This window comes from Aphelocoma coerulescens (genome assembly GCF_041296385.1).
Source record: "Aphelocoma coerulescens isolate FSJ_1873_10779 chromosome Z unlocalized genomic scaffold, UR_Acoe_1.0 ChrZ, whole genome shotgun sequence".
In the NCBI taxonomy this organism is placed as follows: Eukaryota; Metazoa; Chordata; class Aves; order Passeriformes; family Corvidae; genus Aphelocoma; species Aphelocoma coerulescens.
Window position 1 is genome coordinate 14,857,686 of NW_027184085.1, and position 27,665 is coordinate 14,885,350.

General features: G+C 38.5%; 1 protein-coding gene across 1 annotated transcript in view; it reads left to right on the forward strand.

Moving 5' to 3' along the window:
* The first annotated feature begins 2,355 nt into the window (after positions 1 to 2,355).
* Positions 2,356 to 27,665, forward strand: part of GHR (growth hormone receptor) — a 149,422-nt gene continuing 124,112 nt past the window's right edge. The window contains exon 1 of the mRNA XM_069002442.1: positions 2,356 to 2,488. The gene's annotated coding sequence lies outside the window, so the exon portion shown is untranslated. The remainder of the gene's footprint in view (positions 2,489 to 27,665) is intronic.

Consider the following 27,665-nt stretch of genomic DNA (forward strand, 5'->3'; position numbering starts at 1 on the left):
GAAGGAAATTATCCATATGCTATACAAAAGAACAGGGGTTTTAAATACATATTAAAAAACATCCATTCATTTTCAGCTTTCAACTGGTCAATTGCATAGATCCAAAGAAGCGAAAGGTGAAGTACCCTGTAAACATTAGCTATGAGTTTGAATGTTTCTTATTTTATTACCTACAGGTCAAAATGGATTGTCATATTAACATGGAAAATAGAGAAACCCTAAGACCAAGCTTCCTGCAATTTGGCATATATTGGGCGAAAATCAAAGAGAACATTTGTTTTATTGTTGAGATGACTGTGTAGGAGATGCAGATGCAGACCATCAATAATGTTGGTATTATACCTTTTAACTGAAATACTGTAGGACTGTTACAGACGTATAGTAAAAAGATAAGGACTTCAGCCTGTAACTAAAATACAAAAGGCACTGAATAGAGGCTGGTAGGTTTCCTTCCATTTATGGTATAATTGCAGCTGTTTTCAAGCAAGCTATAACATGAAAAGGAGTAAAAATTCAATGTCAGTAATATAATTTGGTGTCATGTATCACTGTTTCTTAGCAACAACCCAGTAATGTTCAGTGGAGGCCATGCTTAAATGAAGTAATATTGCATCAGTGGAGAATATTTTCAATGAATGTTTGTGCTTCAGGTTTTTCTCTGAAAAAATGTAGATGTTACAAGAACCTTGCTGCTCTAGGTTGAGAACATGAATCACTGGGTCATTTTGTTTTGTTTTTAAAATATACTGCATATAGCTCAGCTGTGACAGTGTTCATTAAAACAAAACCAAAACCCACTGCAAAATACTTCTCTTTGTTGTAAAGGAAGATTATTTGTCCTATAAGGAAGGCTGTCTTTCAGCTCCTGAGATCTCTCTCAAGTAACAGTGTTGGGATAGACCCACAGTGTTGAATGTGTGTATGTGTAAAGCAACACCTGAAGGAAGAAAAAAGTGGAAGGTTTTTTCCTCATGTTCAAAATATATAATCTAGGATATGTCCAAATCCCTTCTCTCTTAAAGTTCAAGCCATTTTGAAGGCCAGGTAAATTTTTAAAATTTCATCAACTAGAGGGGAAAGACTTTAATCAAATAATAAAACCAGAAAAAGACAAGGAGCAGGGAATATTAGAGGTTACTACTAATACTTTGATATCCTGTTTTAATATTTTTATAATCTTATGATTCTGTATTCATTACCCAAAAGACAAAATACTGGGTGTGAATTAACACTGTTATAACAACAACTTGGATCAGGATCAAATTCTCCTCTGCCACTCACAGGTGTGGTTTCATGGAGGTTTGAGTTACCTGAACCTGCATGGTCAGAACTCGAGAAAACACCTTCAGGAAATTTTCATGCCCAATATACATTACATCTGCCTAACATCAATTAAGGTTTTCTTTTTCCTTTCTGATCGAAGCATTAGGGAGGTACACAATATTAGTGCTTTCAAAATATCAATTTTTTGTGATAGAGGAGCACAGGTACAAAATGATCAGACTTCGATCAAAGAATGAGCCTTCCCTTGTCAGAACAAGTGCTTCATATAAATGTGTACCATTTACTTCAAAATTACTTTTCCAATCAGTTAACCAGCATTTAGGTCCATCAGAAGAGTTTAGGTCCCAAAAAAGACATATTTAGTTTCAAAGCAGCAAAACAGATGAAAGGGATAAAGATAGCGTATATATGAAGATAGCATCATGAGCAACTGATGTACATTAACCATGAAGCTACTAGGTATCCCTGGAATGGAAGATCTGGTCCATGTGAGTTCAAAAAAGCCATTTACTTCATTACCCAACTGTTAGCATAGATTTTTCAGGGGTGTGGAAATGTTAAACTTGGCAAGGTGACATTTCTATTTTAACGGGCCACTAAAGTCTTTGTCTGGACTGCAAAACTAACAAAACAAAGTTTCTCCCTACCGAGATCCCTTCCCAAATAATGCTTTTTGGAATGGGCCTCTGGGCCAGCCTCTTTACATAGACTCTCTGCTTACAAGAGATAAAATCCTGATGTCATTCAGAGAGTATTCAAGCACAGACTGCAAAGATGATGAAATCCATAAATCCTGGGAGAGAAGTAACTTATTTTTCTAAGTCCTCATAACAAAATAGAAGCAAGCAAAGAAAGGGCCTTAGATGCAATAATTGCTTTGTGTCACACTGTGTGAGCAATCCATGCTCCAAGGCCATGCAGGGGACATGTTGACATAGGTGGGTGCAGATATGGCATATCTCTCTCACCCCTGCTCTGGCTGAGCAGGTGGAGACCAGCTTTGGTCAGGAACCCTTGAACTCATGTAAACACACCACAATCCCATACTTTACCCTTTGAAGACTTTTATTTTAAGTCCAGCAGCACTCCAGCACTGCTGTGCAGGCTCTGAACGGAGCCAGCTCCCAGCCACCAGGCCAGAGGGTGTGCAGGACAGACACACAGGAGACACGCTGTTGGCCTGGCACAGCGCTGCGCAGTCCAGGTAGGAGCACGGGGATATCTATAGGGCCCCAGGTGACCAAACCACCACCTAATCGAGATGGTCATCATTAGAGGCTGCAGGAGAAAGCATGGGAAATCTGAACCCAGCATTTCTAAAGCAAAGGACCTGTCAGAAACCTTTCTGCCTTGTCTCGAGGGCTTGTACAGTGAGACAGGAGGGGCTCTGTTCCTGCAGTTTATCCAGCTAAACCACCGTGTCCAGTCTGAACTGCTGATTGGGCTGAGGCTGGCACTCAGGTAGTGACCACCTGTATCGGTCTCTCTCTTCTCACATGCTCTTTTTCCTTCTCATCTGCACTGAGGATGGTGAGAAGAGAAAATGTGGTTGGGGAGGAAGTTTTAACAAATCTACAAAACACGCAGGATTTCTACAGATTAAAATATACTTTCTGTTTCAGAACAAAACAAGAAGCTGAAAAAACAGGCCTTTAAATTCCATTTTTTTCATGACAATTTTGTGATATGCCTAGAAATGTGACATTTAATTTTTACAATTTCTTTTTCCTCTTTTTCACTGAAAGTTTTCTTTTGGGAAAATAATTTCAGTTTTATGTTTGTGCATAACAGTTTATTGTAGGATCATCAACAACAAATGAAAATATAAATGTGCCACATAACTTTGAGAAGAAAACTAAATGAGATGTATACCATTTGAAATAACATTTGTCTGCTGGGTAAACAGCCCAAGCAATCTCTTAGTTATCTCATAATTGCATTCCACTTTACACAGAGGCAGCAGTGGTTAAATAGATGGTTTATGATTTGAGGAAATAAATTTAACAATTTACCTGCTAATCACATAATCTTAAAATTGTTTTCTCTAAATCAGTTTCTGGAGATCCTGTCAGTGTTAGTTCCAAGACTTAACTAACCTTGAGCTAATACAGAACTCACTTGGGATCTCACGGCCTATGCTAAGGCCCTCGGTGGGGCTTCACAGATGTGGCACGCTAGCCGTAAGGTAAATCCAATTCTTCCAGGAATGCTCAGAGTTGAAACATGAGGTATGTTTGGGAATACTACAATTTTCTTGGCTCAGACCTACCACCCTCTGTAAAACCCTGATTCCTCTGCTGCATATCCAGACATTTTTAAACATTGATAGAGTATTTACAGTTCATCTGAAGTATATAGAAGATGTAGTTTCCCTGTACACTGAAAGCAGAGTACCTGGGCTTCATGAAGGTCTTGTGGTGTGTCTGTTCAATCTAATATTTCAAGTGTGTCTTTTAAGTCTTTTCAGACCTAAAGTTTCCCATCTTGACAATGGATTTCTTTGACACTTAGATTTTGACTTATGTAATTTATTGGAGTTTGTTTCCATGTAAGAAAGAAATTTTTGAGATGTAGAATGGGAGAAGGGAGATTTTACTCAGGTAGGATTATAAAAGATTTTCTGATTCCTTACAAAATAACACAAAAAATATTTAATTTTGGATCAACACCAAATGTTTCAAAATCTGTATCCACAAACTCAATAATTTTGTTTTCTCTCCTGTATACTTAGCCCTTTTTATAAAACATTCTGTGGGGTTTTTATTTTTTTTAAAAATTGTGTATCAGCTTGTAAACATATGTCACTTCAAATTTAAAAAAAAAGCTTGGTACAGGCATGTTGAAATTATGTATTTCATTTGCAGCAATTTCAAAATTTCTTCCATGTGTCTTTTCCTAATCAAAACTGTGTATTGAAATAATCCCATTTTAGTTAATATTTCAAATCTATATTTGATTAATTTACTGTTAAAACATCATAATTATTTATCTATAGTTATAATCAACTGACGCTCTCTGCATAAATTGGAACTGGTTTTGGTGGCATGTAGTTTAAGTTACTTTACCACAATATTGTTAATTTTTAGACTAGTCAAAAAGTCTAAAATATTTGACATTCCTCATTCCTGAAGAGCTACATTCTATCAGAGCACTAATTTTAGCTCTTTTTATAATTTCTCTCATTATACTATCAAATATTTTTGTTTTGTATTTGCTATAAAAATAGAAGTGAACTCTTTGGGAGATTTTACACATTACACAAGTATACTAAAAATTATGCAGAATCACTGTAATGGTTTTATAATCACAAAATCCTTTGAAAACTCCATAAACTTTACTCCAGTTATTTCTGACTTCAGTGGTGTACGTTGACCTTATTTATACTCTTGTCTGCAGTGAGGCTAGACTGGTGAAAACAAATCTGTGCAGCTTCTGTAGACCCAGCACTGCATCCATACATCTGCTAAAGGAATTCCTGAAAACCCTTAGTCTGCATTCCCCCAGGCTCTAGTCACATGGCCTGAAAATCTTGTCACAAATCTTAGCAAATGGAATATGCTTTGAGTATGCCAGAATCTGAGATACTCAGTTATGAATCCTTATATTACCACATAATTTTCTTTAGCTGAGGTTTGGAACCGATACTGAGAATTTGCCCAGAGCTTACTAACTACTTGAACAACAAGGTAGTTGTATCAGATTGTGATATTCAGGTTACTTTGTGAAGCAATAATCAGGTATTTAGTGGCTAAAATGAGAGCTTAAACACCTATGTTTGATTTGGTTATTGCCTCATAACAGAAATAAGAAGTTAATTTTTCCAGAGCAAAGTAATTTTTATTAAATTGTAAATCCCAATTTATCTTAACTACAAGCCTACATAATGCAAGACTATTAGAAATACACTTGCAATGTTCAGCAAGATTATATGGCATTTGTCACTAAGTGGTGACATTATTTTATCTCTCACTAAAATAGCTAATGCATTGGATGTCCTTGTCTGTGCTTCTTCAGTTATCTTAGCAAGTTAGAAAAGGTAGTATCCAGTAAATCATTGATTCTGACTGCTCTGTGGTGCTTGGTCTCAGAAAACTCATACATCCCAAACTGTAAGGTCCATCCTTAGTGACCACCTGCATCCAACGTGGCAGAGAAGCATTGCAGCTATAAAACCATGGAGCAGAAAACAGTCCCTGCCCTACAGAGCCTGTGTTACAAGCAAAGGAAGGGGTGCACAGTGAGTGAGTGATTGATCCAAAGTCACATGAGCAACTAGTGGAAAAATCAGGAGTTTCCTATTTGCCATATTAATTATTTTTTTACTCAATATCCTCTGTTATTTTTGCTATTCAAAGTCATTACTTCTGAAAAAGGAGTACCAGTCAAATGGAAAGGCCACAGTGCTTAGCCTTCTGTTAAGTGCTTGTTAAGCTCTTTAATTCTATTTTACTTGTTAAATTTTAAAATGGATATATAATTTAAAAATGAATGTATGCAATGAAATGCAATGAAACAAACAGGTAGCAGCAAATTTAGCAAAGAACGAACTCTTGATTCTAAACTAAAATTGAACATGTGCTTCCATTTTGGAATAGGAAGGTAGTAGAGAAACATTGTATTTCAGCTTTCAATGTGGAAGAAATAGTCACTGATTACTAAGCCATTTTTCTGCCTAAATCTCTACTGTGGTATTTCAGTATCTTATGCCATTTTCTTCTTTCTCTCCCTCCACATGCAATGCCAGAAAAAATTCCTGCTTGTCAATGTTTTTCTGCACTATGTAGCTGTTGATGTCTGTGGACAGACGTCTTCTGCTAATATAAGCTAGCCATGTATTGCATTGCTAAGAGCAAAACACTGAGAAAAAACACTGATGAGCTGGACCCCAAGGATCTCAAAGTCTGTGACTCTATCTGCAATGAATCAGAAGATAAGAAATAATGCCGGAAGAAAGTAATAGGAGAATCAGAGAAAATAATGGAACAGATTGAAGAGAGAAATAGATGTCCATGCCATTTCTGGACAAGAACATTTCTTACTGCTGGCAGTGATCAGGAAAAGAATGCAACTGTGGCAGGATATTACAAAGATAAGAATGCAAAAATGAAAGGGGTTTAATTGCAAGTTTCATTTTTTAGGTTCATTTTCAGGCTAGACAGAGGCACCTACAGTGCCTTGTTGGTTAGTTTTGCATAGAAATAATATGTATTAGTCAACCTAATTTAAATATGTTACCATTTCCTAATTTTAGAGGAAATAATATTTTAATTTTGCCTGAATATTCAGGAAATAATGTTGTACTAACCCATGCTTAATCTTCAAAACACTGATTTTCTTGCTTATTTTGTCTAATTCAAAAATGTCTCCAGCTGCAGCTGGAGCTTTCACTCAGAACTATGGCTTAGTTCCTTTGTATTTGTGCATGATGCTGTCATCAGCTTAAATGTTACCTCTTCTCATAACAAGCAACATTTGTCATCCTCCTGATGAAGTCCCCTTCTTCCCAAGACTATGAATATGCAAAATTTAATCTTGTAATCTCAGATAATTGGAGTAACTGGCTCCAGTGTGGCAGCAGAGCTGAGAGGAGTTACACAAAACAAAACATAACAAAACAAACCACAAAAAAACAGAAAAACAAACAAAAAAATAAAAAGAATGAAAAAGAAAAAGAGGATCCAGAATACCTCTTCTCTGTATGCAATATATGGCACAAAATAACATGCATATTTCAAGCAAATATGCACACTAAAAGAAAATCATGCCACTTAAAGTAACTTTGAAAGTTTCTTTGGAGTTATTCTAACATATACAGATATGAACATACATGTTACAGAAACACAAATATTAATTTTTAAGATTTTTGGAAATACCAAGTATGCAATCTGAAGCTTTTTGCATTCTGTGAGACTGTAAGACAGCTTCAAAACTTGTCCAGACAATACATTAGGTACTTGGGGGAAAAAAAAAAAAAAGCTAAGTTAGTGTTTCATAGCAGTGATGGATTGTTCTGATCAACTCTCCATGAAACCTCTGCCTCCTTGGGCAAATGAACTCTTTCACCCAAAGCTGGCATCTTTATTTCTTCCCTGGCTGCCAAAAGAGTGCCTGTGAACTGGGAGAGTCTGTAGGCATGAATGCCTTAGGCAGAAACCTAAGCCCTAGGCTTTATTCTGCCTTATATTTGTTTCTAGTGAGTACTATCACAGTGTTAACCACAGTTTGACTTTTAAATTTTCTCTACTGAGAAATTTCAAGCCAGTAGGAAAGCAATATCTTTTGCTTACTCTCACTGGCAGCAGTAATTGTCCTTCAGGCAGCTCAGCTCTCCTGCTGCTCCTGTGAGGAGTCAGGCCCTTACATGCATTGTACAGCACTGACCAAGGCACACACGGCAAGAGAATGAAACACATCTAACCCCAAAATGGTCACCAAGTCACCACACCACACCTTACAACAAATTCTGTCTTTAAATGTTGTATGCAAATCATTTTGGCTTATAAATACTTATTTGTAAAAAAAATTACTGATGTCTGTAGCATTTCTTACACCAAATGTTTACTCACAAAGCCATGCTATGCACAGTGTGGGTTATGCAGACAAGATAGTGGTAGCAACCCTCATTTGTTTCTCTATGACTTGTTTTATTGCTTCTGGTCATTTAACCTCCTAGACAAGAAGAGTTTTCTGCAATGTTCTCAAAATGATAGAGAAGGAGGTGCCAAGAGGTACACTGTAGTTTATCCATAAAATTCTAGTGATACCCTTGATTAGCAGTACACCAAATCTTTTGTCCTGCTATCAGCCTGAAAAGTTCCTTTTTCAAACACCATGTAAAAAGACTAATGTGTCAGAATATGAGTGTTTTGCCATGTAGCAGATGTAATGCCAAAGGATTGACAAATGCGAGTTTAAATAACACACTATGGCAATCATCTGTATTGACTGCAAGAACCCTTTAGGATTCCTCTTTTAATTGGTGCTGCATTTGTTCCACTGCCTTGAGAATTGTTATGACAATAGTTATGGCTGCAATTGAATAGAGAGCAATAGCAAAGAAATACTCATGCCTCGGTTGGTCTTGCACTTCTTTTATTATGTTAATACAAGTACCACTCAAGCATTTGCAAACTCTTGCAAGAAAAAATGTGTTCATATGTCAAAAATCCCAGTCATCTGAATGGTGCAGTTTGGTGCCACTTATATGCCAGCTTGCCGACTCTGAAGTTGTCTCAAAATGATTTCTGGAAAAGAAGTACAAGTCTTTCTGTTATGCATGCTAGTTGAAAAAAAAAAGACCAATTAATATTTTTTAACATACAACATGATCAATAATGTTACTTTAATAATTATAACAACAGTATACTTGGCATACATAGGCTAACTTTTCTTCCGAACCTCGGATAATTGGGGAAAAGTTAATGAAATGGCTATATTAGGTAAAGGTATATTAATTGGCAGATAGTGTTAACTGTGCAGCATTTTGGATAAGAGATTGTATGGTAGGGTATAACCTGTTTGTGTCTTTATAATATTGCTTACCTACTCTGAATTTTAAAATCAAGAAACAGCAGAAATGCCAAAATGAAGTCCGTTTAACCTTTATGTCATCCAGTAGATTATAGTGATACAGAATGTGGTTTGGCAAAACACATGCATTTTTTTTATTCAGCTGAAAAAGTCACTTTGATGCTCGGAGGAAGCCACTTGGAACTTTTCCTTAGTCCCCCAAAGAAGGTACTTCTGTGTTGTAAATGCAAAATGCAAAGAGTAGGTGACATAATGTCCCAATATTTGTTTTGGTTCCTCTCACTCATTGTGTGATTTTATCTTGCTTACTGTATGTAATCTGAACCTTGTGTCCACAATTAAATGAGTTATTCCCTTTATGCTTGTTACCATAGGATCAGAGCAGCCTACAAACACAAACAAGTTGGCCATCTCAGCTCTCAGATACAGTACTTTGTAAACTTCATAAATATTTGTCCCAGAATTTACAGAGGCAGCCTTTAAATTGTTTAGTTACCTGTTTCGTTATTCGCTGGAGATGCCGGGAACCTGTCCAATGGCCACCAGTCGCTCATGGCATCTGCTGCCTTCAGCTGCACTGACTTGTCAACAATTACAAAATGCAGACTGTGGCTGTCTTGGGCTGGGGACCCAGAAAGCAGGCAGCATATCATTAGTGGTCCATTGTGGTTGTTTACCTATTATAAAATTAAAGTCCACAAATCTGCAGTCTGGAATCAATGTGCACCACGGTCTGTACTAATCGTCACTTTCCTAAGTTTATAGCTATCTGTTTGAATTCCTATTGTTAACCTCATCCCTTGAAATAATGCATGCAGTTCTTTCCTTTATACGTACACAAGCTTCATGGGAAAATAGTAATGCAATTCCTTCCAAGGGACAAGGTGTGCCAGTCAAGTTGAATTCTTTATGTATGTGCCCTATAAATGTCAATATGTCAGTCTTCTCATGTGTAACACCAAAAGACATTCAGAAAACTTAAGAGAGCTGCTGTGATTAATATCTATTTACTTACTAAGCAAGGCAGAGGTCAACAAACATACTTTATTTAAGGGGTTTTTTTCTGCATCAAACTAATGTGAAGAGTAAAAATATTTTCATTTTCATTGGAGGAATCATGATTGCATCTAGGTTGTGGTACATACTGCTCCCATAAAAAATGCACTTGTTTATAAAAGATTATAAACATTTGATTAGAAAGAAAATATTTCTTCACAGAACAGGTCTGTCAGAATTTTGTTTCACATCCTCTTTTATTTCAAGATTCATTAAATAATCCTTTTAATTTTTCACCTTTGATAATGGTAGAATTTTAAGGTTTTCTTTCCGGGTTTTTGCTTTTGTTTTTACATAAGCAATTTTTTTTTAGATTAATATTCTGTCTACCCTCATGGTTTGTTTTTTGTCTGTTAGACCAAAAACTTCCAGAATCTGTATTTCTTACAACATTCAAATACCAGTTATCTGGATAGCAGATTATTTATGTGAGTTATGGAAGGACTGCTAAAGTTTGGCACAAGCACCATTCTCACACCAGTTTATGTCTGGGACCAGTGTCACCCCTGTCCTGCAGCAAAACACAAGAAAAAAACACCCTGGCATATGCAACCTGGTTTCCAGCAAGCCCATCCAGGTCAGGTGCCTCCTGATCTCATATTGAGGACCAGGGCTGTTGGGCAGTACAAATACACCCCACTCACAGATCTCTGAGTCCCAGAAGCTTGTTAGGTTCAGTGCAAACCCATGGGAACACCTGGACCTGGCTGGGCTTTAGCAGTGTTGAGTCCAGCAACAAGCCAGAAGCTGGGAGAGCAATTCTGATGCTAAGGGACAGGGCTGGTCCCTGCAGAGAACATTATCTACTGCATGTTTTTTCCTCTGAAGACTCAGTCTATGTTCCTATTTATTGTACCCAAGTCTCAGCACTTTCTGGCTTCTAGGAGGAGGTGCTGCCCTGAATGCATATTGGGTTATGCATTTGCACTGTATTGTGCTATGCTGGAGGCAGAACATTCATCCAAAGCACCAGGGATAGCACAGAAGTGCATTGCAGTTGCTCTGTGCAAGGCAGATGAGGCCAAAACTTGTTAAATAAAGAGTATTTATTTCCTGGTAGAGACACTGGTTGTGCTTTGAATGATATTCTCTCTGAGCTACCCATCCTTCATGCAGAGCACTCCTGCAGACGTTTCTCTTTGATCTGTAGATTATAGAAGGTGTGGTTGCATATTCTGAATTTATGTGTCTAGTTTACATGCTAAGAATCACCATTCAAAGGTGCCTAGATTCCTGCTGCTATAGAGAATTTAGACTCTTGAATTTAGGTATTGGTTATCAAGTGACTGAAGTAATTGAAAGTAGATGGTATATGTGTTTAGCAGAATGGGGTTCAAATCACACTATTCCCTCATATTCTCTTACCCAGAAAATTACTTCAGAAATAATTCCTCTGAATTCTGAAATTTACTAGAAAAAAACAAGCAGTGTTGAAAGGAAATTTCAGCTTACTGTTCCCCTTACTGGAGGTGTTCTTCAGTTCGAAGTAAATAGAAGTAAAAATACTTTGTAGCTACCAAAGTAATCAATGTGGGCAGGAACCTGTCTGAGAGAAGAGTCCTCTCTTGGCTCCTATTGAGAAAGAGGGGAAGTGAACAGCTCAACCAGACATCATTTATATGCAAGATGCGGAATAACTTAGAATAGTTTTATCAGAGAAAAAAAATAAATTATGTTGAAGTGACTGCAGGACTGCAAGTCATATCTGGAAACTTCCAGAAATGAAATCTTTGACAAATATTCCTATAGACAAATGCTGCTCTGACAGTGGCTGCAGCCAGCAATGGGAGCGTGAAAGATTTTGAGACAAGTAAAAATCAGGGCCAATACTGTCCATTTTTGAAGGGTAAATTTATACTTCTTGTAAGAGCAAAGCACTGCAGTAGTCTTCTGGAAGGGCCAGAAGAGCTCACAGGCTGAAGACCGACAGCAGCTGGGAGAGTTCTCTGGCAATGATGATAGATGTGGGTAGGAAGGCAGCAAGAGTGGTGGTGGAGTTGAAGAGCAGCAGCACAAATAACTAAAGCTGCCTTTTACCCAGCAATACATGCCCTAGAGTTCCACATACTGCAGACTGACTATTTCAGATACTTCTTATCTTGGATAAGGATGTTAGTCTACATTTGGACTGCTGCAATGGACATGTGAGAAGGTTAGTAATATTGACATAGTTTATTTTGTAGATTATTTTTTAATCTCTGACTGGTTTATTGTTTTATTGTGTTTCTTTATCCTCTTACTAAAGTTATGCTTGTTCAAATCACTTTGACTGGTACAGGTACTCCTTACATTTTTGTGCCTTATTTCTCAGGTTTCTGAGAAAGAATCTTAAAGCATAGTTTCTTAAGCTTTCTGAAGGAAATGGTAGGACTTGTATTGGCTTCTTGTAAGTGTTAATGAGCACAGTTAGTTTATGATTCCTGCTTCCTAGCCAGCCACAAGCTTCCAATTTATCTTTATCTTCCATAACAAGACCTGAAGTCGAGTTCAACACCTTCCATGCTTGCTGAACTATTTCTTTACGCTTTTAGAAACTCTTACTGCACAGATTTTACACAGTTTCTTCTCAGAGATGATCTGTGCAGTTGCAGCATGTAGAGTCAGTCTGAGCTGTATTTGTCATTGTAGTACTTTCCCCTGCATTTGTAACTGCTTTCCTGGCTGAGTGGATTTGTGTCTGTATCCAAACCCAGTGAAATCAGTATAAAGGTTTTATGACTGGTGGGATTTGGATCTTATCTTTCAGGCTGGAAACCAGTTAATCAAATATACATGAAAATCTCAGAGGTGTTTTGAAGTACCTGCATAATGCCTACTAAATTAAGATGAATTAATCTGTCAGGAAGACTGGTTTCTTTCTAATGAAAGGGCTAAGTAGTCCTTTTGTAGTACACCTTCATAGCTTTTTATGGCAATGTTTTGTACCACAACGGTACAAGTTTCCCTGGCTCACTTAATCACCATTTACATACTTTGATCCTCTACTATGGATGTGGTTAAAGGAAAACATGCCATATTTGAATATCCAACCAAACAGAAACAGTAATATATGGGGGAAATGAAGTTCTGAAATAAAGAAACAGTATAGGGGCCATAATATTGCTGGTCGGGATTGAAATTGATTAAAATGAAAAGCAAATGTCGTGAGCAGGTTTAATTTGATTCAGAGAGTGTGCAAAGGACAGCATCAGAAGAACAACTGTTCTTCTCTTCATTTCAGATTAAGTCCTTGCTATTAACATTATTACAGGGGGTTGTTTATCCATCTCCCCTCAACAGTATTGACAGATGCTATGAAAATTCCCCAGCATAACTTTAGCTCAAGTTAAGGGAAGGGAGCTTTTGCTTTACAGCAATCTTGTGGAAATTAATAATTTGTCTCTACATGCTTTTGTAGCATCTGACTTCCACTGGAGTATCCTCAGAAGCATCACTAAAAGGGGACATAAGTCACTGAATGTGGACACGTGTAAGGGCATTTCAAATCTCACTTGTATGACTTTTCATTGCCTTCTTTTGCACTAACTTCTAGTTGCTGTAACAGACAGCTTTAGATTTGTGAGACTAACATAAAAGGCTCTCTGCCTGTTATCACTAACGAAGGAGAAGCTTATGCTCTTGCAGTACTGTGTCTTTCTTGTGGAGCAGAAAGCCTATGGTAAAATTCAACCTAGGAGTACCAAGAACCCTGAACCCGAAGAGATGGATATAGACATTCCAGGGAATTACGAGGCTGCATGAAAGTGGGAGAGTTAAAGATTAAGAGAACCATGACAAATAAAAATGGGAAATCTAAATGTTATTATGTTCTAAGGGGAAGAAATGTGGATGGCTAAGAACACCAAGAAAAGAAATGGACAGTGACAACTGATAATATAACTTGTAGGCTAGCCAAAGCATGCATATTCTGATTAAGAAACAGGAATGCATGGGCAGACTGAGGCGAGGATGGCATCAATGAAAAGAATAGCAGAGGAATAAGGGTTTTCTCTTACCATGGCTTTTACTGCCAAGGAATACAAACACGAGGGATTTTTTAAATTTTCCTTTCACTAGCAAGACAGCAAGGCTGATATTCCCACCACCCTTCTTCTGAAAAAACCCCCATATAAAACTGGACCTCTTGAAGTTGTATTAAGAATCAGTTTCAAAAAGAATCTCTCTAGCAAATGGTTGCAAGCCAGTTTTTTAGCATACTCTTTTTACACAGCATTTGAAGGTCATTCATCAGAATGTTATAACGTTATTACTATATTAATACAGTAGTTGATTTCTGAAAATTAATTTCACTGACTTGCAAGACTAGGCACTCAAAACTATAAAAGCTTCAATTCACAGGTTCAGCCTGATTTTTTTTCCCTTGCAGCTGACATATATACAACATCTGAGCTTAATCTGGAATGAATTTTTAACTTCTCTGGAGTGTGTTTTGGAGTTGGGGATGGTTTGCTTGTTTGTTTGTTTGTTTGTAGTTTTTCTTTTCTGTCAAAGGCTGTTTGGATTCATGTCTTAAAATAAGCTAAACAGTCTCTGTACTATTTCAACCAATTATAAAGACATGTCATGTAAGTGCCGTCCCATAAAATCCCTAATGTAACAGCCCCCATTCAACAGTCAGTCAAGCGCTTTCATTCTCATACAACTTTCTATCCTTCCAGCTGAGAACTTACAGGTTTATTTACTGAGTTTATTAAATTAAAGATATTTTTATTTTGTGATCTGAACTTTACTGTTCACCTGATCAGCCATATTTAACATGGGCACCTGTAAAGGAGAAGTGTTACAGTGCTGCTCTCTTTTTGATGAACAGCATTTACAATAGAAAATGCCTAGAATCTCTGACAACTCTCCAAAGAAAACCAGTTTGCCCAATCTTGATCTCATTATCAGCAATAAATCAGGTTTTTCATCTCTTTTTAGTCAGCAAAGATTACTATGGTACAGTCATGAAACAGATGCTATCGCTGCCTTGGAAATTACTACAGTCCTTGATTTCAACAGTGTTGCTGCACCATGAGGTTGGTGTTCATGTGCAAGTCCTCATACTGCAGCCCAGAAACTTCTGCCTAGCTTCTGCTGTTAAAATCTACCTCAAAAGGGGAAAAAGTGGCTAAGTGGCTTAATCTTGAAAATTACTGCTGTAGCCAAAAATGGTTTATGGCCTAGTTGCAGGTAACAGTGTGGTACAATTTGAATGCAAATATTATAAATGTTCAGTGATCAGTTTTCAAGGTGTGCTGGAGGTTGCCTGTGACTTTAACCGACAGTCCTCAGATGCTGTTTTAGGGACAGCTTGTCTTTACAAATCTTGTCTGTATATTTATTTATGCATTTCCAGTTAGTCATTGACTTATAATGACAGTGCAGTGGGAGTAGCTGTCTCTCACTGCCAAGTGCATCTCCTTTGCTTGGAGCCCAACCATTCGTGAGAGGAAACAACCCAACAAAATCACAATTATTCTTTTTGGTCATTTCTCAAACAATGGACCTATTGTCTTTCTAACTTCTGTTTGGAATCAGATGTACCTTCTTGGTCTTTTACCAATAAATGCAAGGGAAATGAAATCTTTCTTCAGAGTACAGAATATATCAGCTGCTTCTTGAAACCAAGCACAAGAAGGTAGAAATGTTAATAGGAGAAATGAACCATCACCTTCAGTAATATTTTGGCCTGCAAAATACTCTTGTCCAATTCCCTGAATCATAAAATACATCCTCTGCAGTTTTTAGTAAGAAATTAAGGACAGGGTCTAACTCATGGTTAGATGTTCTAGTTCCTGCAGTTATTAAGGGTCTCTCTGCAGGCAGGAGGGATAGACAAATGTGTCCGGGGATGAAACTTTTTAAATCTCACCCTCTGGAGACCTCACTTCCCATCTACAAGCAGGGAGAAGGGACTTCTCTGCATCTGAAATGTATTCCTCATGAGGATAAGTGCACTGAAGAATGTCAGGCATTTGCACTTTGACACTACAGCTCTGTCAGTGCCGGACACAGACCACATTACAGAGGCTTTGCAACAAAAATGTCAGAAAACTTACTGTGTCAGGGTAACTGTGTGATAGGGAATAGAGTTTGTCTTGGCCCATGCTTCTGCAATTTCCTTAGGCATTAGTGATGGCTGAGGAGCCAGAGGCTGTAAGCACAGTAATTACTTCCTTCAGATAGTGAAGAACCGAGAGCCTTTTTGTGCTCAGAGATGAGCAGTCCTCTGAAAGCCAAATGAATTCAAGCAGAACACAAAAATGGAAAATGAATGGTGGTACCAACTGATCACAGGGACTAATGGGGGTTTAAGTAAGCTGAGAAAGCAAGAATTACTGTAGTGCAAACAACAACTCTTCAATAGAAAGACAAGTGCATTCTGTGTAAAGGCATGACTCTCTGAGGAATCTGGAGGGAAGGTAGTCTTTGAAGATTGCCCAAGAAATAAATGCTCAAAGTTCACAGGCTGACTAAATCAAAGCAAGTCACCCATTAAGACCTCCTTCACATCCCAAGTGCTTTGTACCTCAAAGCATATCTCCTTTCTGCACACAGAAAAGAAGGCTTTTCTCTATAATTCTGTTAGTGATGAAGGATTTTATAACAAAACTACCATCAGAAAGCCATTTATGCCTTACTTTTATGCTAGTGTTGGTTTTTTGGTGGATTCTGTGCTTTGTTTGGTTTGGCCTTCTTCTGGCTGAGGATACAATCTGTGTTATGGACTACTGTGTTCATTTCCACTACCCATTCTTCCTGAATCTTGACCAATCTGGTCAGGGAGGATGAAAAGCTCTCTTGCACTGGCAGAGCAGTGGCACTCTGCATAGAACAACCTACAGTGAAACCTTCTATTCTCCTGGATCTCAGATGCTGACATCCTCAGCAAAATTCTCTTAGTGGTGGTGTGGGCCATGAGTGTGATAGGACTCATGGCTACCCAACACTTGGGAAAGGAGGAAGGGTGAATTGAATCACCCAGCTTAGTAGAGTCAAATCCAAAGATGCTATCTGTCAAGGTTAAAAACCAAGACAGACTTATGCACCTTCTGAGGCCTTTTCCCTTAGCAGGGGAAATCACTGTATTAAACCATTCTCACACAGTTACTGGCAGAGATACTATAGGATCACCATGTGGAATAGCTTTTAGTAGGGAAAAAGAGGGATCAACTAGCTGGAGGGACAAGGCCTTTATTTAAACACCCTTGAGGTGCCTTGGTCACAAGACCGAGTCTGGCGGGAATGCACTCATGCTACTCTCAGACTCTGCCCAGACTACAATCAGAGGTTATGCCACAAACCCTGGTGACCTGGGAATTCTGCTGGTATTTATCATCCCAGCAAACAGTCCACTTGCCAGCCCAGCGAGTTAAGTAGCTCTGGGGTGGTGTTGCAACACAGTAGACTCATTAACTTATTGTGAAATAAGCAGAATGTTATGGAATAGCACAGAAGATCAGCAGAGGATACACAGGACCAAGATCCCCTTTGTCCCTGCAGGCAGGATTACCGGGTAATGGCATACCTTTAGTAAGTCTTGCTGCTTCCAACACTTACCAGTACATATCTGCTCTAATTGCCTTGTTTAATTAGTTTTGAGTCTCTGATTTTCTTGAGTCCTACATTTCGGGCCGTTTTTTGATGCTTATGGAACAGTGAGAAGAATGAGTATTGTGATGGTCACGGCAGCATTTTGTTTCTGCTCTTTCAAGCTGCATTTCACATTCAATAAAAATTTCATGGATTCTGCCTTTGAAACAGAAGAGGGGAGCCTCATCCATCTCAAGGATGACGGTTTGATTTAAAAAAGGAATTAAACCCCTACAGTAATAGATGGAAGTCAGCTGTTCTGCTGCCTATAAATGGCCAGGACACTAATAAATAAATATCTCGAGTGCCCAAATAATGGAAACATTCTTTTTAATAGCTCAAGGCACTACCAAATGTGTTGTTAGGCTACATTATGGGGACCTGGAGGAATTTTTTTTTTTTTTACTTATAATGAAATACAAGAGGCAATTTTGGGGTGGGAAGACGAATGGCTCAATACTCTAAAAGGAAGTTAAGAAGCAGTGAGAGACATACCAGCAAAGGAGATTTCCATGTCTACTGTCCTGAGGGAGTTGCATTATATCTCTAGAGAAGGCAAGAAGAGGTAGTAACCATGGACTAAGCTGGCAGCCTTCTGAGGGAGAAAGAACAAAAGGTTGAGATAGAGAAGAAAAAGGAGAGCTTAATATTAAAAATGGTAAGAAAGACAACTATCATATCAAATTTGTACTTTGTACTATAGTGATAGAACACTTACAGGATAAAGTGGCACATGTCTGAATGCTGCAAAGAATCTAGGAAATATGAAGAAAAAGTGATCATCCTTACTACTGAGAGGCAAATTGATCCTTTTCTCCATTTTGCGACATGGAGATATCCAGGCCATTACAACAGGAGAAAGGACTACGAGATTCAGTGCATCTACTCTACTTCTATCACTAAAAATCAAGTCATTTTCGTCTGTTGTAATCGAGTGTAATTATGTAAAAAATTAGCAAGTGAGTACAGTTCAGGCTTATTCTGTCAACACTGGATTTTTTTTTTAGACCTGGTTTTGAGGTTTTATTAGTTTCACATGCTTTGAAAGAGACCATTTCAGTCTGTGACCCAGGACACTACAGATGTTTATCATTCCTATTTTAACAAAACCACGAGGTCTTTATTGCCATAAAATGGCTATAGAAAATAAGCAGCAAAACCGTAACTGATAGCATTCATTAGCTCATTCTGCTATTAATGAAAGCACAGTTTAACATCAATGTTGCTTTTTTATCTAGTTTAATGACAAATTTTCTCATTGGACTCAAATTTTACTTAACAATAATCATGGTCTTCATTTTGCTTGGAAAAAAATGTGGTGATTACCACCCAATGGGGACAGATGGGGATTAGACTGCTATACAAAATAATGTGTATATTTGTAAATTTAGTTCTTTTGTTTGAATAATTCATGAATTAATTGAATTGAAGAAGACTTGATAGATACAATGCAAATGAGACTAGCACAAAAGTTTTGTTTGTTTTTTGCTCTAGTCCCACAGCCCTGTGATTTCAGAGCTCGCCATAGCTCTCAGCCCCACTTTCATTATCAGACACCAAGCACATTCTTGGAGTTGGTGCTCTCAGACCAGACCCTGTAAGCTGTGGAAAGAGACCTCAAACGTTGGCATGCAAGGATGCATCTAATTACTTATCTCATTAAATAAATGTCTCAGTGCTCAGTGTAATACCTCTGTGTAGTGGCTGTTCTGCCTGGATTCAGGTGCTGCATTTATTGCTGCAGCTGCTGTACATAGCAAAGCTGAAGCTGTCATGGGTACATGAATGGCCTGGCCCTGTGGTGTGGCCTTTATTTGAAACTGGCAGACAAAGAACAGCCAAAATTTTTAAACTGCAGAGTTCAGAACAGTAACCATCTCCTAGCATTAAGAATTTACAGATTTTATTTTAATTATGTAAAAGAACAAGTCAATTCAGAATAACGCTAAACTTTTGTTTGTGACAAATATCTTCCCTGTCTCCTTTCCTCTAACATACTTATTCAGATGGATATTTCAGATATATATAAAAAACTTTCAAGATATAAATCCTGAGTGTGGGGAAGGGAAGATAGTTTCCCCCACCATGCAATAGGGAAAGAGTTAATTGACGTCCTGTAACAGAAAAGCCTGTGAGTCCAAGGCACTGAAATCATGGGTGCAGAAGCAAATAACTGGATCAGTTACTAGATAAGATAGTCTTCCTCCAGAAAACCTTTGAAATTTATAGTTCTGTTACAAAAGTGTGCTGGGAATGATCATAAGGAACCTCAGCCTCTGAAAACATTAACCTGAACTGAAGCATAGCTGTGCAGCTGAAAGCAGGGAAGGAAGAAGGTGGGGTCTGAAAAGGATGGCAAAGATTTGGAAAGAATATTAATATATATAAGTATTAATGGTTTTTTTTTACATAGAAGAGAAAGTGAGGCTTGATATATCAAGCAGCAACTGAAAGGAGCAATTGAGACAATGAGCATAGCTGCTCTAGTAATTTTAATTCCAGCTCTGTATTTCTGAACTGTGATCTCCAACAGCTGTGTCTGGATGGGGGGAGGGTAGGTTGTGGTGGAAGATCACTAGCTGTCAGGAAAACTCCCAGGAGTTTACACAAAGCACCGTTTAATAGCTGAGTGAATTGACTCAAAGAGAGTTTTTGTTTGGGTTACATAGACAGAAAACTGGTAGATGTTTGGATAGAGTATGACAAAAAGCCTCTTTTTTTTTCATGCTACTAGGTTTTAAGTTATGGAAATTAATTAGAGACAGCTCAAGTAGGCAGATGACCATGTCTACATCTGTACTACTAAGTGAAACAGAAGCAGTCACTGATGGCCAATGCCCACACTATATAGCTTCTGGCTGTGTTTTCCTCTGGGCCCCCATCCAGCACTTGTATAGTATAATGATTATTTCTGCTAAAATTGTGTTAAGGCTCAGGTTTCAGTCTGCCAGACCAGTGTTTTCATAGTGTGAAACTGCAAAAATATGCTGCATACCCCTGATGTGTACCATGCTATACCCGTGTACCCAGGGATTCAGATACTGCTGGGACAGTGCTGGAGGACAGTCTAAGAGCAAGGAGTCAGCTCCAGTGGTTTAGTCATCCCTGTACTTTCTACTGGAAACAGTTCCCAGCCAGTGCTATCCCCCTGGCATTGTTTAGGACTTGCTGACTCAGGTCAAAACTATGCCTAAGAGTGTGTTAAGTGATGGGGGTGATACGGGGCCCAGTGAGCAATCTCATTGCCTGCTCCTGTTTAATTTTTAATTTGCACTGAAATTACTTTCACTAAAAGAGAGAAGATGGGATTTAGTACAAGAGGAATACAAGTAATGAGTGGATCCAGCTTTGTCAGCAATGCTTAGGGAATCATAGTACATAGGTACATGTACTCCTCCTGCCACTGCCTGTCCCACTCCTCAGGGTGGCAAGGCTTCTCATCTTCCCCTGTAGCAGTGGCCTCTCTTCCGACAGCAATCACCAGCTCCAGCAGCACCGTAGTGACTGTGGCTTGCTCTAAACAAGGAATCGCGGGCAGAAAGATCTGTCAGACAACAGACTTTGCACAGAGATAAGTCAGTATTAATGAACAAAAAAGACAATTCCCAGAACAGTGCGTTTCACCCACCAAAACATGTGATCTAGACCCTGTAGTCTCTGAGAAACCTCAGCAGAACCCAAGGTGGGGCTGGATTGCTGGGAGCTTCCAAGAAACAAAGCACTTTGCTCACACTAGGTTCAGCGAGTGGAGCACGCCAGGACTGATGCGAATTTCAGATTTTGTGGCTCCAGAGCAGACAGATCTAATTATGGGAGCCAAATACCTGTATTTCACTGCTCCAACCACAGTCACAGGCTTAGGACCTTGGGTAGCAGAACTAAGATGACAGCTGATCTTCAAGTGGGCAGCTTTTGAATTACATTCTTAGAAGTTCAGTTCACTGGAAATTTTGAAATGTTCAGATTTTGGTCAAAATCAAAACAAAGCAAACAAAAAAGGAGTAGAAAAAATGTTTGCATTGAACTGGAAATTCTCCTTTTAGGGCAGGTCAGCAGCAAGATTATTCGGACAATGAAATACAAAGCACCAGGTGAAACTCCATTCATACTAGAATTGACTATTGATTGTATCAGTCTCCTACCTGAGAGGTGACTACAGCTGCTCACTAAAATCAAAGTCAAAGCAAAGAGGCAATAATGTAACTATCAATATACATAATGAAAGAACTGGAAAGGAAGTGAGCAATTTCAGGTAAAGGACAATTTTGACTCATGAAGAAAAGGATTTTTGCGGTCCATGAATGTATTTAAGCAGGAAGTCCAATGAATACTGATAACCACTAGAAAAGCTGAGTTTTTATGTTCCTATCTCAATGATGCGTTGCTTAAAATGGGCTCTGAGAGAGTTTGAGAGGTTTAGATGACACAAGAGCTGGAAATTGTGGACACTTGTATATAAACAGCAGTGGATATGAAGAACATCAATCTTCCGTCTCTGCCTATGTGAGTAAGCAGTTTGGAGTCAATGGTGTGCACCTGTATCTCATGATTCCTAGCTGTGAGGATATATGTAGGCTCTTTATGTGATACTATGTGTTGGAGATGCCTCTGTTTCCCTTCTCAGCAGTTATTCAAAACTTCTCACACTGTTCTGGTTTTGCTGTCTCTACACTTCATTAAAATCATCAGGTTGTGAGGAAAAAATAAATGAGGCAGTCCCAACATATGAATAGATATACAATCATGACAATATTTTGTTGAAACCACTGAAATATGTACATATGAAAGACACTAATCTTATTATTGTAATCCTTGCTCTGCCTGACCCAGCCTACCCTTCCCAACTATTTCTCCACTGCAGGTAAATGGATGGGGCTTGAAGATTCCAGTCCTGTAGGCAGCTCTGAGCTGCCACTTCTGTAGGGTGACATAAACAGTGTCTGTGCTCCACAAGTAACTGAAGCTATACTTTCTTGTGAGATGTATCTGCAGAATTACAGACTTCCCTCATATTTCCCGGTCCTTGGGAAAGTTAATGATTTGTTCCAATTTCAAATTAAATTTCTAGGATGCAACAGGAGAAGCCTCTTATGGAGAGCCTTTGACCAGGCATGGACTGATCTGAGAGTGAGGGCAGAAGCAGACCTTCAATGCTGAGTCCACAGCCCTGGCTGCTCACCTCCTCATTGTGTCAGGCCAGTGTCTGCACTAGGAGTTATAGCTGAAAACCACTAATTTAAAATTATAAAAGTGAAAGATTGAATTTATGGAAATGGGAAACAGCAGTTTTGTAACAGTTTCTTACTAGAGCATGACTGCTGGGGTCAAAGTCATTAGTGTTCCTGTTAAACAAGTAGCACAAATCTCAACATAACAGGGACCTCCTCTTGGCTGTGTCAACTATATTATGGGATTATTTCTGTATAGGCTATTTCTAGACGTGGCCTGTGTCAAAGGTTTGGGCTCGCTGGATATCCAAGCATCTGTTTACAAGCGTCAGGATGGATGGAATGTTATCAAGTACAGTCAAAGGCAACTGGAAAGGACACATCTGTTGGTGCTCCATTTCGGGACTACAGTTGGGATTAAAAATAAAATAACCAAACAACATTACATAAATGTTACTGCCATTGTTTGAAGCCATTTAAATATTGCAATTGCAAATGACTTCAAGGCTGCTATCTAAACTGCACTAGACTTGAGTAAACAGTGAAAAATAAAAGTACAATATAACTTAGAATTTTGATAAAAGACCTCTTTTCCCTGTTTGTTGGTTTAGTCTTTGTGAAAGTAGGTAACATAAAAATCTTGTAAAAAACCTTTGAAAAAAAAAGAACAGCGGAAAAGTTACGTGCTTAGATTTAATTTTATATGTCGTGTTCACTCTGTATGTGTCGTTCTGTGTGACTCTTTGTATGTGAACTTTTCAGGTCCAGTAATCAAATTTGTACAAATTTAATTTAAGAAATTGTGTGTGTTGTGGAGGAATACGACAAGCCAAGTTGCAATCATGAGGAGATACAAGAAAGCAACAAGAGGAGTAAGGATATCTAAAACAAGACCACAAAAAAGACCTTGTTGGTAAAATAGAGTTATGAATAAGATAACTAGCAGAGTAGGGCAATCTAACATTAAAGGACATAGCCCTGCACTGGTGCTGAACTCCAGACAAAGGAGAAAGCTGGACTCATTAAAAGCCTGTGGATGTGGTGAAAGAAGAGGAGGACTCAGCTGCTGCCATCATTAAACCAAACCACATTGTCCTGGGGTGACGTTATGAAACCGCTGTGTTCCTTAACCAGCCGCTCAATGCCCGAGGACGCTGTGCCTTTAGGATGGACCCGGGGCTGGAGCCAGGAGCCAAGGGGGCATTGAACGGTTCGGCCCAAGGGCTCCAGGGGCTCTGCAGGGCTCGGGAACGAGTGCACCAGGAGCACTGTGCAGCTTTTTGGTTTCCTTTGTGTTCCAGCTAGCTGGGAAAAGGTTCTGTTGGTTTTTTTCTTGTTCTTTTTTCCCCTTTCCTTCCCCTTGCCTCACTGACTCCCCTCCCTCCTCGCCGGTCCGGGGAGCCTGCGGGGGTGGCCCCAGCAGGCCCCCGGGGTGGCCCCGGCTGGTCCCGGGTGTCTGTTCTGTCTCTGGGAATTTGCTGTATTTTGAGGTTTTTTTCCCCCCTGTTCCACCCTGGGGTTTTTTTGGTGTTAATAAACAGTTTGGTTTTTTTCCACTTTCACTTCTTGTGACCCACTTGTCTTTTTGGTGGAGGAAAAGGGGAGACCCTTTCCCCTTCGAAGTGTTTCCTCCTTTAGTTTTGTCTCCAAAACCGAGACACACATGAATAGAGAATATGTAGTGGAAGCCTTTATCATGAATAACACAACAAATCATTCAACACCCAATGCACAGAAACAGAGAGCCACAAGAGAGAGTTTAACTATGCGAAGAATGGGTAGGACAGGAAACATCAGGAATAGATCAATTAGCAAGCTCTATACTGAAAAGCATTGGTCACCATTTCCATTTCTGTGTTAAAAACAGAGGGAAGAGAGGCTCTTCTGGGTGTGTTTCTCACCAGTGAAAAGTAGCTGCTTGAGAAAAGAATGATGAAAGCTGACTTGGAGACAGTGACTGAAATTACAGAGTATACAATCTTAAGGAAGAAAATAGAGAAACAGGAAAAAATCATGGACGTGAAGTAGGCATCTTTCACCAAGTCAAGTCAATAAAAAAGTCAAAGGAAAAAGTAACTAAGTTGTAGCAGAAAACATAAGCTATTCTTATCAGAAGGGAAAAGTATTGAGAGAGAGATTAGTTTAGGTAAGCCAGGAACTTTCCCTTTATCTCAAACTCACAAAGTTCCATCTGAAAAGTGGAAATCAGATCAAATTGTAAAACATATAAAATAACAGCACATGTGTAAGATCCAATCAGAAAACTAAGGCATAAACCAAACATAGCTCTAGACAACACTTCAAAAGCAAATGTGCATTAAAAATAACAAAGAAGAAAGAAAATTACGGTTGTTTTTCCTGCCTATTTGTTAGACTGGAGGCAAGGAAATGACATAACTGATGATCCCAAGAAGACTGGAATACTTTAAACCTTTTTTTGCATGTGACAAAAAAAGCTGCAGACACCTCACTAGCATTAATTAATATTAATGAAAAAATGTTAAGTACTTACTGTAAAACAGGGAGGAAATATGACAGGAAGGCATTATGGAATAGTCTCAAGTTAGCCAGACCAGACAGACTTTGGCCTGGGATAGTTTACGAATGAGGTGAATTCTTCAGATTAGCAATTACTTTAGAATCTATCAAAAACAGCTAAAAGATTTCAGTCTGGGAAAGGACAAAAAATAAAAGCTGCCTTATATAATGAGAGGGAAGGAAGCAGAGGAAGAGGAGGCTGGAAATAATAAACTAATCTACCTCACTTTAACTCAGAGAAAAAAACCCAAGAACCAAATCCAAAGCATATCTAATCAATTAAACTCTTTGTAAATCCTTTAAATGAAAAGTAATAGCATAAAAACTAATTTGCTAATGCATATCTTTTTGGCCCATTTTCTTTCTATTGATACTGTCATATCACAAAATTACAGGATTTTCTTTGTTCTGACTTTATTCAACCTTTTCTTAACAATCTGGATAACACTCTTAATAAGCTTGGAGATGAGACAAAGTCGAAAAAAAGTGCAAATATGAATGTGTTGGAAGACATAATTCAGTTTCAGAATTAACTTGAGAAATTGCAGTGGTGGAATGAAAAATGGATGAAATTTTACATGAGGTACTGCACTTAGGTGGAAATAATCAAATTTAATGCTCTGGTTTATAAATAGCAGTATAGCCTTCAAGCCTTTCTCTTCTGAGCACTATTAGAATGTCATGTAGAGAACTGGGTCCCTTTGGGGCATTTTACTTAGGAAAAGATGTGGGGCAACTGGAGAATGCCCAAAACATTGCATATGATTAGAAGCAAAGAGAATGTGATCTATGATGAAAGATTTTAAAAATAGAGATTTTTTGGCCTAAGACAAAGGAAAAACTATCGAGTACATGGCAATTATTTTCAAACACAGAAGAGAATAACCTGATCACCAATTTCAAAGGGGATAGAAGAATTCTTGAATTTAAATTGTAGCAAAAAAAAAAGAATTAGGCGTTATGGAAAGCATTCTAATAATAAACTCGTGAATATCTGACACAGGTGGCTTTAGTAGTCAAGGGGGTCTTTGCCACTGAGATATTTATAAAGCTAGTCAAGAAAATACCAAGAATTAGGAAAGGGCAGTAAATCCTGCTTTGGGATACATGAATGAACTACACCATGAGTATCTAACTCATTGCTTTTGGCTGTATTTGGCTTCTCAGTAATTCAAATGTGGTTACCATGTCAAAATAATGACATGTCAAGCATGTCAAGCACATGATGAGCAGGTGGGCTGTTCTGGTGTAGGAGCTACAGCTCAATTTGAGTCTCCATCGATGAAAAGAAGTAGTCATCAGATCCTGTTTAGAGTGAAGTCACCTATTTTTCTGGAACCCAGCTTTATATTTAGCTTGCCCCACATCCCATGATGGAGCTCAGGAGTTGTGTAAGAACACTGTTGTTCACAGGACTCCTGCTCTTTGGCCTTCCCAAGATATAAGCTATGCATTGCACGGCTTTCATCCAAGCTAAAATATTGTTATGTAACTCCGTTAACCAGAAAGGCTGGAGACATGCCAAACTGGATGACTCTTGAGGCCATTTCTGTGTCAGCTGACTTGAGTCGCTGCTGCCATCAGTACAGTTATGAACATTAAGAATCATCAAAGTACAAGCATGCAGGATGACGAGTTTGAAATAATCGTATGCAGTAATTTCACTCAGGTAGTGATTGAGGGCGAGAGGACCACAGATTGTGTGGATAGACAGCCAAAACACTTTCTATGAATGGATTGGAAAGTCCATGGGAGAATCTCATGGAGGAGAAGTACTCTTCACGTTAGAACAAAAAGGATCCAGAGATCTGTATTTTGACTATAAGGTGGTTATGGCTCCATTAAGGTTACTGACAGGAGAATAATCAGTGTAATCTCATCTGCAAAAAAGAAAAGGCTCTAGAAGGGAAACCAGGAAACTACAGACTTGTGGGTCTGATTTTTACACCCGATTAGATGGATGATAGTAGAACTGGGAAGCACGTGAGCAAACACAGTCTTTCTGAAGAGTCAAAATGATACCTGCCATCATTTTAAGAACTTCCATGTACATAAAAATGTTCTGCTTTGAAAGAAACTGCCCTGTATTTGAAGGACAAAATAATACAAGTCAGATTTTCCTCTACTGATATTATAATTTTCTCAAAATGGTGAATTGTTGTAAAAACCCAAGCTCGTCAGAAAAAGGTTAATGTTGTCTTGAACAGAAGAACACCTGATATGTAGAGATGGCAACAGCACGTATTTTATCAGTCCATCCATTTCAAATCCCTTGTTGTCACAAACATCACATCTGTCAACTAGAGACCTTAAGCTGAATCATAAATTAAAGGATGCTGCTGTTCCTGGAACTAGCAGACTTATGAAAACAACAAACAAAGTTACTGTCTGGCTTTGTTTACACTCTTTGACTACCAAGAAATTTAAGTATCATCCTTTATACACTGTGACCTTGACCAAATAATTGTCTGTTGTCTTTTGCATGGTAGCACTACTGTTTCAGCGTAAAGTGAA